This window comes from Macaca thibetana, chromosome 13 (genome assembly GCF_024542745.1).
Source record: "Macaca thibetana thibetana isolate TM-01 chromosome 13, ASM2454274v1, whole genome shotgun sequence".
In the NCBI taxonomy this organism is placed as follows: Eukaryota; Metazoa; Chordata; class Mammalia; order Primates; family Cercopithecidae; genus Macaca; species Macaca thibetana.
The window spans coordinates 106,472,083-106,487,816 of NC_065590.1; the positions used below are offsets into that span (position 1 = coordinate 106,472,083).

At 46.7% G+C, this 15,734-nt stretch overlaps 1 long non-coding RNA gene across 1 annotated transcript; it reads left to right on the forward strand.

The window, feature by feature from the left end:
- The first annotated feature begins 1,823 nt into the window (after window positions 1–1,823).
- LOC126933472 (uncharacterized) lies at window positions 1,824–5,216 on the forward strand. Its single transcript, XR_007718613.1, has 2 exons — window positions 1,824–2,924; window positions 4,792–5,216. It is a non-coding gene; the product is annotated as an uncharacterized LOC126933472 (long non-coding RNA).
- Window positions 5,217–15,734: the final 10,518 nt, after the last annotated feature.

Genomic DNA, 15,734 nt, shown 5'->3' on the forward strand with positions numbered 1-15,734 from the left:
GTCAGCACTCCATGGAGAAGCGTGTCTTTTCTAATGTCCTGGTGTTCTGTTGATTTAGGTGCCTGAGAACACAATGCTCCCAGTTCTGTTAGGACAGGCATACTGTCACTTTGCAATATGCACTTTGTAAAATAGCTCCTGCCCAGTGGCTCTTGGTTCCTAACAAATCTGGACCTGTGGTTTAAGAATGAAAGGTGGTTGGAGACCTAGATACTTAAAAATAGGTGTTCAATAAGGGAATACTCACTGTGCATTGTATCTGATAGCATACCTAATTGTGCATTTCTGAAAGTTACTGATTCAAAATGTAATTGGCACAGTTATCTTTGAGTAGACAAGCCTGGGAAGAGAATGTTGAGGTGTGGAGGTGACCAGCCAAGTTCGTGCCCCTCTCAGGCCTTTGTGGCTGAGAGGTGGGACAGAAAGATGATTAAGGTGATGTGTCCTCCCCGCCGGCATTGTCCAGGGCCACTGTGTAGATATTTGACTTTGCTGACAGAAAAGAAACTAGGGAGTTTCTAGAGACTATGCATTTTTAGTATAACATTTTCACCCTCTGATACGGTTTGGCTCTTGTGTGCCCATCCAAATCTCATCTCAAATTGTAATCCCCATGTGTCAGGGGAGGGACCGGATGGGAGGTGATTGCATCATGGGAGTGGTTTCCCCCATGCTGTTCTCATGATAGAGAGGGAGTTCTCACAAGATCTGATGGTTTTAAACATGGCAGGTTCCCCTGCTGTCACTGTCTCTCCTGCCGCCTTGTGAAGAAGGTGCTTGCTTCTCCCTCTGCCATGACTGTAAGTTTCCTGAGGCCTCCCCAGCCATGTGGAACTGAATCGGTTAAACCTCTTCTTTATAAATTACCAGGTCTCAGGTAGTATCTTTATAGCAGTGTGAGAACAGACTAATACACCATCTGTATGTTATTTGGACTTCATACGGGGCCATGTGATTGGATCTCAGTTTGCCTGCGATAAAGTAGTATAACAGTATTGCTCGCTTTGCATGAATTTGATGCTGATGACATGTCAGTGTGAAACCATGACCTGTGTTCTTTGGTTTTCACTCAGTTTATGTGTGTGTGTCTGTGTTTTGGAACAGTTATATTTTGTTTTTATGAAAACAACCTTCATTTTATTTTTAACTGTGTAGTAAGTTTCTATTCAGTGCCTTAAAGTGCATTGTTAACAATTGTCTTGATATGTTGTCCTCATGTTAGGGAAAGGCGTAGAAGCCAAAATGATCAGCAGTTGAGTAATTTATGAAAGCACAGGTGCAAGCCCACTTTAAAGCCCTGGGGGTTGCACAGAGCACACTGAGTTCAGGCTCCATAAACGTGGCTTACTCACTGGAGGGCTTCATCTGTTTAAGTAGAACAAATGTTTTTACTGATAAAGTACAGGAAAGGAGGTTTGTGATAAAAATATATTTTTCACATTCCAAACCTGTGACACCTTACGTTTATCGATTGCTATGCAATAAAATATATCTTTAATAATATGTAGTATGCTTTCTTCCCCCCGCTAAAAAAAATGGTATTTATTTTGCTTCTTACTGTAACTGGAAACAGGAGCACCTGGAACTTAGCTCCACCTTTGTCTGGCAGGTCCCTTTGCTGCAGCGTCTGGTGCTGAGTTTCAACAAACAAATGCAATTGGGTCATTGCCAGTAGAAGAAAGTCCCCTTGCACAGATACTGCGTATCAAATCAGAAAGCAATATGCAGCCTGAATGGCTAGCTTCTGTGAGAAATAAAGTACAAGGAAATGTTAACATGTTCTCTCCCTTTACAAAATAATAAATGTTAAAAAGTGGGGGTGGGGGCCGGGGGTGAAATGCAGGGTAAGGAGCTACAGTGATGCTGAGTGGGATGCTTAAAGACAGACGAGAATTGCCATCAGAGATGTACCGGTCAGGTCCAAGCATCTTTTCTCTGGAAAAGAACTTCAGGCTTCCTTGTCTGGACTTCGGTGGAGCACCCTTCTTCTTTGACCACGTTAACCAGAACACGTTTTCAGTGCAGCCTTCCCCTCTACTGAAGCCATGAGAACCAGTGACTAGCCATGCTAATAGACATCCTCATCTAAAGAGTAAAGAAGTTATCTGCGTCATAGGTTTTATCTACACCCTCTCATGCTGAAAGAATGGTTATTACAAAATGCATTCTGATTTCAAGAATGTGAAGAAAGTCACGGATCCCCAGGACCACCCCGTGTCCTGGAGGGACTCCCAGACTCAGAGCAGCTCTCACAGTCAGGGCTATGGTTACCCCTGTGAAAAGCTACAGATTAAGATCGGCACAGGGAATGGAGCCCAGGAGAGACCAGGCACAGGTTCCCTGGCATCCTCTCCAGTGGCCCCCACGGCTGCACACAATCCTCCCAGCAGCCGTGGGACCACACGCAGGACCTGGGTCCAAGAGGGAAGCCTCCTGGACCTGTGTGCCGCGTTTGTGGGTGTGTAGGCGTGGAGCCCTGGGTTGTCGTCCCAACAAGGAGCCACATAGGGACAGGAAGTTACTGAGCATCTATGTCATCTGAGTGGTGCCAGGGCAGTGCTTGCTGGAAGATCATGGCACAGCAGCGGGGACCCTTTCACAGCTGACGGGCACTTGCATTTGAGGCAAATGAGAGGAAGAGGGAACCCTGCAGGGATCGGGGTCTGCCAGGCAGGGAAACAGCCACTGGACAGGCCCTCAGCTGGGACCCTGTGGCCTGTTCAGGACAGAAGGACACCCGGCAAGCCCAGCAGGACATGAGTGCAGAGAGATGGTGGCAGGGCACCACACAGGCCCCAGCCCTGCAGAGGCTCCAGCTCCTGAGCAGCATGGGCATCGTCCAGGGTCCACCCAGGAGACAGGCCAGGAACGCCTGTGCTTTCAGCTCGTGGCTCCGGCTGCCATGTGGAGAATGGACACGGAAGGTAGGAGGCACTGACAGGCTGGGCCAGAGGGAGGTGGAGGGGGTGGTCAGGGCTCTGTGTCCATGATCTCGCCCTTGGTGAGGAGACAAGGCATGGAGCTTCCCTGAGCCCCTCGTCTGCGGAGGGAAGAAGATTGCTGTTTGTTTCCCTTTGGGGATCAGGGAAGGGAGGGCTGGCAGGGAGGGGATCCTGTGCTTGGTAGGAGGCAGGTGAGCCTGAGAGGTCGTCCACACCAGCAAGTCGTGACCTGGGGAGGACGGGGCTGTACTCCACATGCAGGGTTCTCGGAGGCAGGAAGGGAGCGAGCCAGGGCAGAGAAGAGGACCCAGGGGGTGGCGCTGCCCAGTCCCGGGACGGTGCAAAGATGTCTCCAAGCCCTGGTCACTGCATGGGGACAGCAGGATGGGGCGGCAAGACCCAGGCAGGCTGTGGGTGCCACACCTTGGTGGCAGCTTGTTCCGAGTGGGGATGGAACAATTGATAGCAAGCATCTTCATCGGCCCGGTCAGCTTTCTAGCTCCTCTTCCTCTGATGTTCCAGTTTCACAGCAGCCTGTACAGTTAGATTTTTCCTCACTTTGGGGGAAGCTGCAGCTATTATAGTCTCCGAATCATGTTGTCATTAGAAATTGCACAACACCTATGACAGGGTGGGCACTGACTGGCACAGACCCTGGCACAGGCCCTGAAAGGAACTCGAGGACAGAGAAGGACCTCCCTGCAGCCTTCAGGCAGCCAAGCTGAGGCCTAAGGCCAAGCATGTGGCCATAGGGTCTGCTCTGTAAGCCTCAGGGCCACCGCCTTTTGTTCCAGTCCTGGGCCAAAACAGCCTTCAACAGCTCCTGCTCCATCTGAGTGAGCTGGATGTCAGCCTCTGTGGGTCCTGTTGTGTGTGGGGTTGATGCTCCATCTCAGTGAGCTGAGCTTCTGCATCTCTGGGTTCTGTTGTACGTGGGGTTAATGCTTCATCTGACTGAGCTGGGCATCTGCATATCTGGGTTTTGTTGTGGGTGGGGTTAATAATCCATCTGAGTGAGTGGGGCATCTGCCTCCATGAGTTCTGTTGTATGTGGGGGTGATGCTCCATCTGACTGAGCTGGGCGTCTGCATCTCTGGGTTTATGGATCCCTAAGCCCAGCTCACTCACAGCCTGGCCCTCCATGTGCTGCTCATTCCTCTGCCTCACCCATGTTTGGTTATATCTTATATAACATTGGATGTCTTTGTAACAGGAGAAAATTGTTAAATGTCAATTCATTGCCCCTTTTTTTCTGTAAATCTATCTTCTATAAAGTAATGTAGTCCCTTTTATCATGATGCTATTTCACTATATAACATTATTTTCAGTGCCTGCATAGTAAACAAATTGTAGGGGTATAGGCTAAATTTACTTAACCAGTTACTGATATTAGAGATGCAGCATTTTTCTAATTGTTTTCCTGACATCAGCAACACAGAAATCTCCAACCTCACATGCCTGCATTTCCACTATTGACTTGGAATAAATTCTTACAAGTGAAGTTTAATCAACATATATGACTTTTATGTGACAGTTGGTAAATGTTGCTAAATCAAGTTTCAGAAAGCATATGCCAATACTGGTTGTATATATTTCCTGAAATCCTTGTCTGCACTAAGTAACAACATAAAAAAGAAACTTTTCTGAGTAATAGGTGAAAGCTTTATCTGTTTTAACTTGCACTTCTGTGGTTACCTGTGAGGTTTAACACTTTTCAAATGATTTTTTTAGTAAATAATCTGTTCATATACTACTTTTTTTTTTTTTTTAACTAGTCTGTAGTTTGGCTTTGGCTTGTGTTGAAAAGGTTTTAGAAAGTCGAAAAGTTTTTTGCTTTATGTATCATCAGGAACTATGAAGAGCTGAGGTTCTACCTCTTCCCAAGCTGACAAGTGACCCTCAGAGAAGAACCATGAAGACCCCGCAACAGTGAAGTCAGTTTAAACGAGTTACAACGACAAACACACTGCACTATCCTTATGATTTTACCTGTTACTTAGCTCACACTGATGAGTGGCTGGTGTTTAAATGCTTTCCAAGTTCATTTCATTTATTACACAAATGCCTGTGAAATACCCAGACAGCATCACTGCCTCTTCTCTAGCCTCCAAACTGAATATCCTTTTGCTGAAGCATCCAGGTAAAAAAGGGGGACCTTAGAAACTGTGGATTTGAAGCCAGAAGCCATGGTTTTCCTAGGAATGGATTTACTTGCTAAGAAATGTGACACCTTTATAAATAAAGTTACTCGTGTTGGCTTTTTTGCTCTTTAAATTCTTCTCTGTAAGTTACTGATGTGACGAATCAAATAATAAATTTCAGACAGCTTATGTATTGACAACACAAGAAAGTCCATCCAAGAATCTCTCAAAGCATACCTGGCACATATTAGAAGCATGTAAGTCCTGAAAAGTACTGAGTGGACATTTGTGGGGCCTTGTCTCCCCTGCCACTGTCCTTTGTAACTGATGACCTCGGGTTGGGCTGGGATGGGTTTGCGTCTGCCACCAACCCTAGGCCGCACACGGGGCTCGTGGGTGAGTCAGAGGCTTCCCCGCTGGAATCACGGTCCTGAGCAGAACCAGAAACCACAAGCAGCGCGGAGCCTAGAAGTGCAGGCGCGGCCGGAAGCAGTGGACACTAGGGGTGCAGGCGTGGCCGGAAGCAGTGGAGACTAGGAGTGCAGGCGCGGCCGGAAGCAGCGCGGAGCCTAGGAGTGCAGGTGCGGCCTGGGTGGATGCGGGTTTCCTGGCTGCTTCAAAGGCACCCAGCACTTTCTCATTTCCCTCCCGAGTCTTCACCATCGTCCTGCAGGTTTACAACCCCCCTCCTACAGGGCTTCACCTTTATGTCGACAGCACATTGAAATATGTGTGCAATTAGTGGGTCTTCCAGGGTAAGAGCTGCAAGCTGGTGTGGAATTCTGCACATTAATACATGGTCATTGTAAAAAATTTGTTCACGAGAACTCTTGAGAGGCACTGACGTGTCTGACGATGGATTCTGCGTGAAGACGCTTCTTGTGATGACCACGGAACATGATCAATTTTTTAAGAGCCTCGGTTCTAACTGGACGTGGTGATGATGGCCTTGAATTTCAGTTTCCCTTCAGGAAAGGTATATAGGCGTACTCGACATCGTTATTTATAAGATCACTGTAAGGAACAAAAGATATGCGTTAGATTCCCTAAACTGCACGTCTGTTAACGGCTTTGGTGGGGCTGGCGGCGCGGTGCTGCTGACCTGATCCCCAGAATGACGTGGAGCATACAGAATGCGTCCTTGCTGCTCACTCCGGGACCGGAAAAGAGAAAAGGAAATGTGACACGTAGCTGCCGCGTGAAAGAGAAGCCCGGCCCGACGTGGGGCCAGAGTCGTGGATCCTGCCCAGGTCGGTCTCCTGAGCTATGACAGGGGAACATCAGGGTCTGGGGCAGCTCACCTCCTTTGGCTCCAGTTCATTCCGCGTTCTGTCTGAGGAAGGCGTCTTTCCCCACTAACCCTCCAGAGGGCACCACAGCACCGTGCCAAAGGCCCCTGTTTGGCTGCTCGGGGAAAATTTCTGTCACTTATTCAGAAAGAGAAGTCTAATATTTTTGATCGAGGAATGTCGCCCAGAGCTAAAGGGAATGAGCCGGGAAGCACAGTGCTTCGGTTTCCTGTGTTCATTTCAACGAGGTTAACCACATCCCAAACCAGTTGTAAAATCAGTTTTTACTGTCCAGAAACAAACCTAAACACATGCACATGTGAACACACACAGACACATGTGCACACATGTGAACACACAGAGACATGCTCACATGTCACACCACAACGTGCACAGGGCAGGTTTACATGTGCACTCTCAGGTGGGCACGTATGCTCACACATGCACATGCCCACACGATACATGCAGCAGTGTACTCTCACGTGTGCACACACCTGCACACATGTAGGTGCCTGGAGACATCGCTGATTTCATTTTTCCGTTACATTAGAAATCACCCATGCTGCACCTCCACCCACAGAAATGATGATGTGAGTTAAGAAGTGCATTCCATGTTTAAGTGGTTCTAGTTTCAGGAATGCTTCTTTTTTTTGTTTTTCTATGAGACAGAATCTTACTCTGTTGCCCTGGCTGCAGTGCAGTGGCACGATCTCGGTTCACTACAACCTCCACCTCCTGGGTTTTAGCGATTCTACTGCCTCAGCCTCCCAAGGAACTGGGATTACAGGCACCTGCCGTCACACTCAACTAATTTTTTAGTATTTTTAGTAGAGTCTGGGTTCCACCATGTGTGCCAGGCTGGTCTTGAACTCCTGACCTCAGGTGATCCACCCATCTTGGCCTCCCAAAGTGCTGGGATTACAAGCATAAGCCCCCGTGCCCGGCCCACGAATGCTTTTTAAAGAAGACCTATCCAGTGAAGTAACAGGATGAGAATGGAGGGACTGAGAGGCTGCTCTGTGGGGGCTCTGCTGTAATCAGGATGAGCCTCACAAAATGCTGCAGGTTGTAGGAGTTCACAGCCTCTGGCTGCTGGACACTGGGAGGCTCAGACACACGAGGAGAAAGGATGAAGAGCCCCACACTGGCCCTTGATGCGCTGCTGGCCTCAGGAATTACTTTCAAGTAAAGAGTAGAAGTCGTAAGCTGAAGGGGCATGCCCTCCTTCGCCTGACCTTATTTATCTGTGGGCTCAGAAGACTCTGGCGGCTGGAAACGTCCACGGGAAACGGGGGCGAGGCTGCTACTCTACACCCAAGGCTGACCTGCACCATCCCGGGCCCAGCCTCGGCAGCTCCAGGTGCACAGCAGGGAGTAGGAGCACTTCAGGGAGCGGGTGCACAGCAGCTCCGTCCTTAGATAGGAGCTCCGACTCGGCGGGGGTCTCAGGAGCCAGGGAGACCGGCTCCTCATTCCCTGGCTCTCAATGGAGGCCCAGCCGGTGTCCCTGCGGCTTCTGCCTTACATCCCGGGCCGCTTCCCGCTCAGCGCCTTCCACCGCTGCCTGCCTGTCCCTGCCGGCCTGGCTGAGGAGCGGGTGGGCTCCGCCTCCCATCGCCAGCATTTCCTCCCTTCAGCACAAAGACCAAGACTTGTCTTTGAAAAGTGACTGCAGCACGCGGGGAACTGCCGCTCAGCAGCTCTTCTCCGGGCACCACAGGGCCTTCTGGGATTTACAACGTTTCTCCCCCAAAATAAATAAAGAGATAACATGAAAAATAAAATGCTGACCAGTAAATGACTCTATGAGGGCAACCATTGTCTATACTCAAAAAACTTCATGCTGTTTCTATAGTATTACATTTTAAATGGATAGACAATTTTTTTTTAATCAGTTTTAGGTTTACAGAAAATTGAATGGAGTTCCAATACTCCACCCAGCCCCAATTTCTCCTGTAATTCACTTCTTGACTTACTGCCCTGCGTTTGCTAAAATCAGCAAACGTACACGGACACTCATCGTCCCCCTGCGTAACCCGTCGCTTTCATCAGGCCTCCGTCTTGGTGGTGTACTTCCCGTGGGTTTGGACAAACGTGCGATGCTGCATATCCACCATCATAACATCACACGGAGGAGCACCACTGCCCTAAAAGTCCTCCCTGCTCCACCTGCTCCCTCCCTCCTCCCAACCCCTCCTAACCACTGACCTTTTTCCCGTCTCCATAGTTTGACCATTTCCAGAATGTCATAGAGTTGGAGTCATGCAGAGGCGGCCTATTCAGATTGGCAGCTCTTACCCAGAAACATGCATTTAAGGTTCCTCCGTGTCTTTCCATTGCTCCGTTTTTTTGTTTTTTGTTTTGGTTTTTTTTTTGTTGTTTTTTGACATTGAAGTATGTTCTCTTGTCTGGATGAATCATAGTTTATTTATCTACTCACTGAAGTTATTTATCCACAATTTTTATCCAGTCGCCTCCTGAAGGTTATTTTGGTTAATTCCAGGTTTGGGCAATTACGGGTAAAGCTACTATAAACGCTTATATGTGGGTTTCGTGTGGACATAAATGTTCAGTTCATTTTGGTAAATGCCAAAACATGTAATTGCTGGATTGTCTGTTTAGTTTTGTAAGGAACTGCCAGACTGTATTCTTTCTTTCTTCCTTCCTTCCTTCCCTCCCTCCCTCCTTTCCTTCCTTCCTTCCTTCCTTCCTTCCTTCCTTCCTTCCTTCCTTCCTTCCTTCCTTCCTTCCTTCCTTCCTTCCTTCTTTCCTTCCTTCCCTCCTTTCTTTTTTTTTCCTTGACTATTCTTGGCAAAGCAGAACACATCAAAACCATGCATGCAGCCCATCAGGCCTCACAGACGTAGGAGACGTGCAGTGTGATAGCAGATCCACTTCAGGCCACATGTGCTGTGAGCATATTTGAGAAAGGCTGGAAGACAGCAGGGCCAACATGGTTTTGGAGCATTTGGGTTTGAGGACCTGGGAAAATGGTGAAGCTGTGGGAATCACAGGAAAGTCAGGAGGGGTTGGCATGAGCTGTGTGAGAGGAAAAGGGAATGAGTGAGGAACCTGGAAAGAAAATTGCAGGGTCTGGGGAACGGTTGGGGTGGGTTCTGTCTGCAGAACTGCAGTTAAGAACGAGCGTGGTTCACACACGACCACTGACTCCCCCACCTCCCTCAACCTCTGGGGAAAACCTGGAGGACAATGCTATGGAATAAGAAAAAACAGGCTGGCCCTGAGATGAGACCACATTTTGGTCTGTTAGACAGTGGAAAAAAAAAAAAAAAAAGTAAAAAGGAGAGAGGGAGAGGGAGAGACAGAGAAAGACTGAAAGAAAGGAAAAGAAAGAAAGAGACAAAGAAATAAGAAAAGAAAGAGAGAGAGAAAGAAAAAAGAAAGAAAGAAAGAAAGAAAAGAAACAAAAACCCAAGGTCACCCCCTGCAGGACCCTAAGCTGGGCTCAGCCGGAGTACTGGTTCCACACATTTCTCCTCTGAACACGTTACAACATGGTGAATGATTTTATTTCCAAGGTTAATTTTCAAGTTTACATTCCAAATTATATTTCACATTCTGTAGATGTCAGTATTGTTCTAGTTTCTCCAATTTTCTGATGTCGATGAAAACTATCCGGAAAGGTGGCAAAGGCCCCGTCTGCGGGTCTGAGGCTGACCGCAGGTGGGGAGAGGAGATGCCTGTGGGGACACAGCCTGTGATCTGTGCAGGGCTCCCAGAAGTGCAGAGAGAAGGTGACCTAATGACTTGCTAGAAACTGAAGAGGAATTGAGAAAAGGAATCCCAATACATGGAGACTGCATCCCACGGTTCTAGGAAATGCAGGGTGCAGAGGTTTGCTGTTGAGTTATCATCCCTGGGTACACAGCCACAGGTCCTGGAGCTGCCACATGCGCCGGATGTGGCACAGGCTTCCAGGGTGCACAGGGGAGTTGATTAATAAACAAAACTACAGAGATAAAGGGTGATTTGGGTGTTTTTCCAAGATTTGGTTTGCTAATAAATAAATAAATAAATAAATAAAAATAAGGTAAAGTTCGATTTGATTGTTTTTGTTACAATAACTGCACTAAGGAATAATGATAACTAGCAATTCAAAGCTTGTATCTCAATTGAAATGTAGATGATAACCCACACTGCCATTTCTGAAAAAATAATATGTTTCCATTATAAAACATGGAGGTTTAGCAAGAATAACTAGTGCTTTAAGTTAATAATAATTTCGTGGACGTTTACAGAGATCTATACACTAATGATTCATTTTATCTAACTAGTTCCAGTCTGTTTGTTGAGAACACTTCTGTTTCTAAAAATATTCCTGTAGTTGGTTTCTGGAAGAGCCCGTGGAAGGCGCCTGCATCCCCAAGGCAGCTCCCAGTGCTGTCGATGTGGCCCCTGGCACGTGGCCACCCAGTCGCAATCTCTCTTGTGGGCCATCGGATCTAAGTTATGCAAATGTAGGTGTTTACCCAGGAAGGTTTTCAGCAAGGCCCGTAGAGAACCAGAGGCCAGCCGGGAGGTGACCCAGATCCTCCCTGCAGCATCAGCCATGTGGTCCATATAGGAGGCTGTTGAGAAATACAGAGAAAGGAAGATGAAAACTGTGAGTTTATGAAACTTCTCTTGATAAAGTGAGAAGATGCAGTATATATTGAATGTAATTACAATAGAACAAGAAGAATTAGAGAGAGACTATATTTGCAAAAAAATGAGTGAACAATTTGATTACAAAAGCACGCTGTCTATCAAGCAGAATAAATACAAAACAAAGCTGCATCTGGACATACTACGGTAAAACTGAGAATAACTAGACTAAAGGTAAAATATGTAAGACAGAGAGAAAACTTTGGCACTGTCTAATAAGAATGACAATTCGGTTGACTGCAGACCTCCAAAAGCGATACTAAAAGTTAAGAGAAGTTTGAAATAATTCCTTAAAATGCTGATAGAAAATAATTGTCAGCCTAGCTGTGTGTGCCCTGTAAAATTATATTTCATGAATAAGAACAAATTTAAAACATTTTCAGCTGAAGAAAATTGGGAGGGATTACTACACACAGACTCCCTGAAGAAACTACTAAGAGATGTCCTCCTTCTTTTACCAGATGATAGTAAAAGAAGTAAGAAGTTATGGAAGAAAATGAATTGGTTATTTGTTTAAATCTAAAACACATTACAGAAAATTATGATGATTGTGACATTAATGATATTATAATAATAACATGCATTTGAGAGAGAGAAAGATAAAGTACTGGACAGCAGTAACTGATAATTCAGGAGAACATAATTGAACACAATTTAAGTGTTCAAGCTCTTTTTACTTTTTGGGAGAAGACTACAGATATTGCTATGGGCTGGATCATGTGCTTTTCTCTCGGAATTTGTATGTCCATTCCTAGCCCCCAGTGGGACTGTATTTGGAAGTGGCTCCAATAAGGAGATCATCAGGGTGAAGGAGGTCACCAGGCGGGCTATGGTCCCATCAGGCTGGTGTCCTGATAAGAGGAGACACCACTGAGCTCTCGACTTACAAGAACACAAGGAGAAACCCTCACAGGAAACAAATCGGCTGTCCCCTCCCCGCCCTGATCTTCAGTGCCCAGCCTCCACAACTGTGAAAAAATAAATTTCTGGTGTTTAAGCCACTCAGTTTGTGGTGTTTGTTAGAGCAGTCTGAGTTAAGACAGATACTAATTAACTTCATGCCTTGTTAAGTAACTATTAAAGAATATGAATGTAGTATATAACCATAAATCTATAGAGAGAAGAAAACAGAAAAAGAAAACAATCCAAAATAAGATGAAAAAGAAAAAAATCTTAAAAAATAAATAGATATATCATAAAATGTTTTAAATAAAATTTAAAAATAAAAACATACACACAAAACCAAGTTCATTATTTAAGTTGATTGTGGCAAACTTGATTCTCAAACTAGACAAGAGAAGCACAAGAAAGAAAGAACACATAGTAACTTCTATAAATGCAGATGGAAAACTTGCCTATGTTAAGAAAATGAACCCAGCTGTGTATTGAAGAGAAAATGCAACACAACTCAGTTTACAGTTGTGAAGAGTTCAATGGCTTCGGAAAAAACATTTGATAAAATTCAAAGCTCATGAACTAAAAATCAAAATGAACTAATCGAGAAAAACTATTGACAAAGTAGAAAAAAAGGAAAACTTCTGTAACTTAATAAAGGCTATCTAAACAATTAAGTAATCACAGCACTTCATCCCCAGTGTGGAAAATCTAGAACACTTCCTGTTACAGACACTTAAGGCCCTCAGGTGCCTCTCACTTCCCTGCACTAAGGACTCATGCATTGGGTTTTGTTATGGCTGCACCCCACGCTTGGTACCAAATCTCTTTTACTTACTAGTACCTTGTGATGAACAACCTCAAGCCTCAGCTGATGAAAACAGCAGCAGTCACAGTGTTGCTCACAGATCTGTAACTTGGGCAGAGATCCCAGGAGACAGCTTGCCTTTGCTTCATACACCTCAGCGTGGGGGCAGCAGGAAGATTCACTTTCCACATGCACTGGCCCTCATGACTGGCTGGTTGGTGCTAATCAGCAACAAGGGCTGTGGGTTGGGGCCATGGCAGGACAGACCAGACAGGACTCCTCATGGCCTCTTGGGCTGCCTCACAACATGGTGGCTGGTTCCAAGAACAAATATCTCAAGACAACAAGGTGCATCACTTTTTCATCCCAAGTCATCCCACTCACAGGGGAAGTCACAAAGACTGCCTGGGACCCAGGACAGGGACACAGTACTCCATATTCTGGTAGGTGGGTCAAAGTCAGAGTCCCACTCTGAGGGAGCAACTGTGATGAGGGCTGGTCTTGTGTTGTCTTTGGAAAATGCAATCAGCCACCCTTGCTTTTTTCTGTGTGATTAATTATGTGGTTTTCTCTTGGGGGAGGAGAGTCCAGGTGTATTTTAATAGTTTGACAATATTCTACTTGCCATAGACAACACGGTGTTCATTTTTTCTTAGGCTTTATAACTTCAGTGTGTAATACATATGTTCTTCTGTGAGACTCAAATATTTCACTTAGAAAATTCCATCATCTGACAACCTCCTTTGCCTGTGCAGAGCTCTGGTGCATTTTCCGTCGCTCTTAGGTCCTCAGAATAAAACCCGACGCCTGCACCACACGTGTAACAGCCTTTGTGATGTGGCCTCCACAGAGAGTCTCATTTTCAGGATGGTGACTTACTCAGGGTGCTGCACCTGCACAGATCCTGCAGAACAAGTGTCTTTCCTCCTAGTGGCCCCAGCTGGCTTCCGCCTCTGCTCAGAACGTGCCTCTGGCTGAGGCTTATGTTGATCTGCTTCTGCACGGCCATCACCTCCTCAGAGGGGATTTCCTGGGCCCCCATCTAAAGTGTCACCCACTCATCTCCACTCAGAAGCCCCACTTTATATTATGTTACAGAATTTTTATCTAAACTCATTCTTCTCCCTGATGAACTCGCTCACACTTCCTTAAATGCACACTGGAAGGTGGGCGTCCTGAGGGCAGAGTCTGTCCTCTCTGTGCCCCAGTGCTGGGAGCCATGTTTACATGAGAAACCTCCCAGGAAGTGGTTTTTAGTGAACCATTTCATCAAAACAACCCTGTAAGGTAAATGGTATTATCTCTATATTTTAGATGAAAAAAGAGATTTCCGGAAAAATAAAAAATTCTGCAGTCCACAGCGATGTTGGGATGGGATCTGGAGCCATCGTGGCCCAAAGCTGGAGTCCTTTTCTCCTTCCTGACTCAGTGCTGGCAATCTCTGATGTCAGACGGGCGAGCACCGAAGACAGAAAACAGCGTCCTACACTCAGGGGCAAGGAGAGTTTGAGGAACACACGAGATCTGGAAGCCCATGCTGTTGCCTCCTCACTAGGAGGCCATGGTGGTCTTGGGAGGTGACCATGCTCTACTCTGTGTGCCAGTTGAGCGGGAAGTGAACAGAGAAGCAATGTTGGGTCACATTCTCTGTGTAGAGCATTTCTCCTTCTCATCATATGTTTACTTTATATATTTGGAGGGGACGAGTGGAGATGTCTTGCATGCATGGATTGTGCGGTGGTGCAGTAGCGAGCATGGTACCCCACAAGCAATTTTCCATCCCTCAGCTACTCCCTGCCTCCCACCTTCTCCAGTGTCTGTGCGTCCGCTCTGCACGTCCACGTGTGTTCCCACCTTCTCTGGTGCCTGTGCGTCCGCTCTGCACGTCCACATGTGTAAAGAACTTGACACTGCGACCTAGTCAGGAGACAGTGGCAGGTGTGCGAGGCATGAAGCCAGGGGGAGCCGGGGCTGCAGCACAGCAGATAAATAATAAATTTGTGCTGGAAAAGGGTGCTTGGGAGGAGAATCTAAGAACCTCAGGGAGAAACATGGTTTGGGTATGAGAAGGAATTTGCCCCACATTAAGAAGTAGATAGAGGCAAATGTTTTGCAAACCCTGGGAAATGGATGGGACTCCCCAGGCCCCAGGTCAGCCATACTTCCCACACTGGACCCCATGAGGACAGCCTCACCTCACTGTCAGGGTCTCCACCTCCAGTGGGTCAGCTCCCTGGCACCCAAATATGTGAGGCTACTACATACCAGGCGCTGTGGCTGGTGTTTCAGGAAGCTGTCAAGGTCATATAGATATGAAGTCCACAAGCTGGGAGCAGAGACTGGGTCCGGTGATAAAAGTTGCACCTCCCTTCTGTGGCTCCCCACCCCCAGCGGAGAGTCCAGGTAGAAGTGAACCAAGCACCTGGACAATGTGGAATGTACGGTTTAGGAGCTGAAGGAATGCATGAACACTTGCATTATCTCGGCCATGTGGAAGACCTGACAGAGCCACTGATTTACAGCAATCTTACTGTGGCCTGCCCCCAGTCTGTGAGAAAACGATGCATTCATACAAGATTGTATTTAAGGTTCAATATGTTTTTAATTTTTCAGAAGACACCACTTGGGGGTAGGCCCAGATTGGAGAAGCAGGAGGTTTAGGAGCTGATGAAATGGAAGGTATGGACATGGGAGGACACTGTGGAAAGACAGCTGAGCCTGCAGGTCTCATTCTAGGCACCTCAGGTCGGTTCTGTGGCCGTGCTGGGCTCCTGGGTCAAGGTGGACAGCCAAGCAGCTGTTTCTCTCTGCTCCTTCCAAGACCCCATTAAAATTATAGTAATAAAATGGAAAGATGGAGACCAGCAGTCAAATGAGGAGGACAGGGGTCATGAACTTGAGCCCAACGCAGGAAGCTTGAAGAGCATGGAAGCCACAGAGAGAGTCTCCCTCCCTGCAAAGGAACAGCGATTAGGTGAACGGCAACTTCTCACCA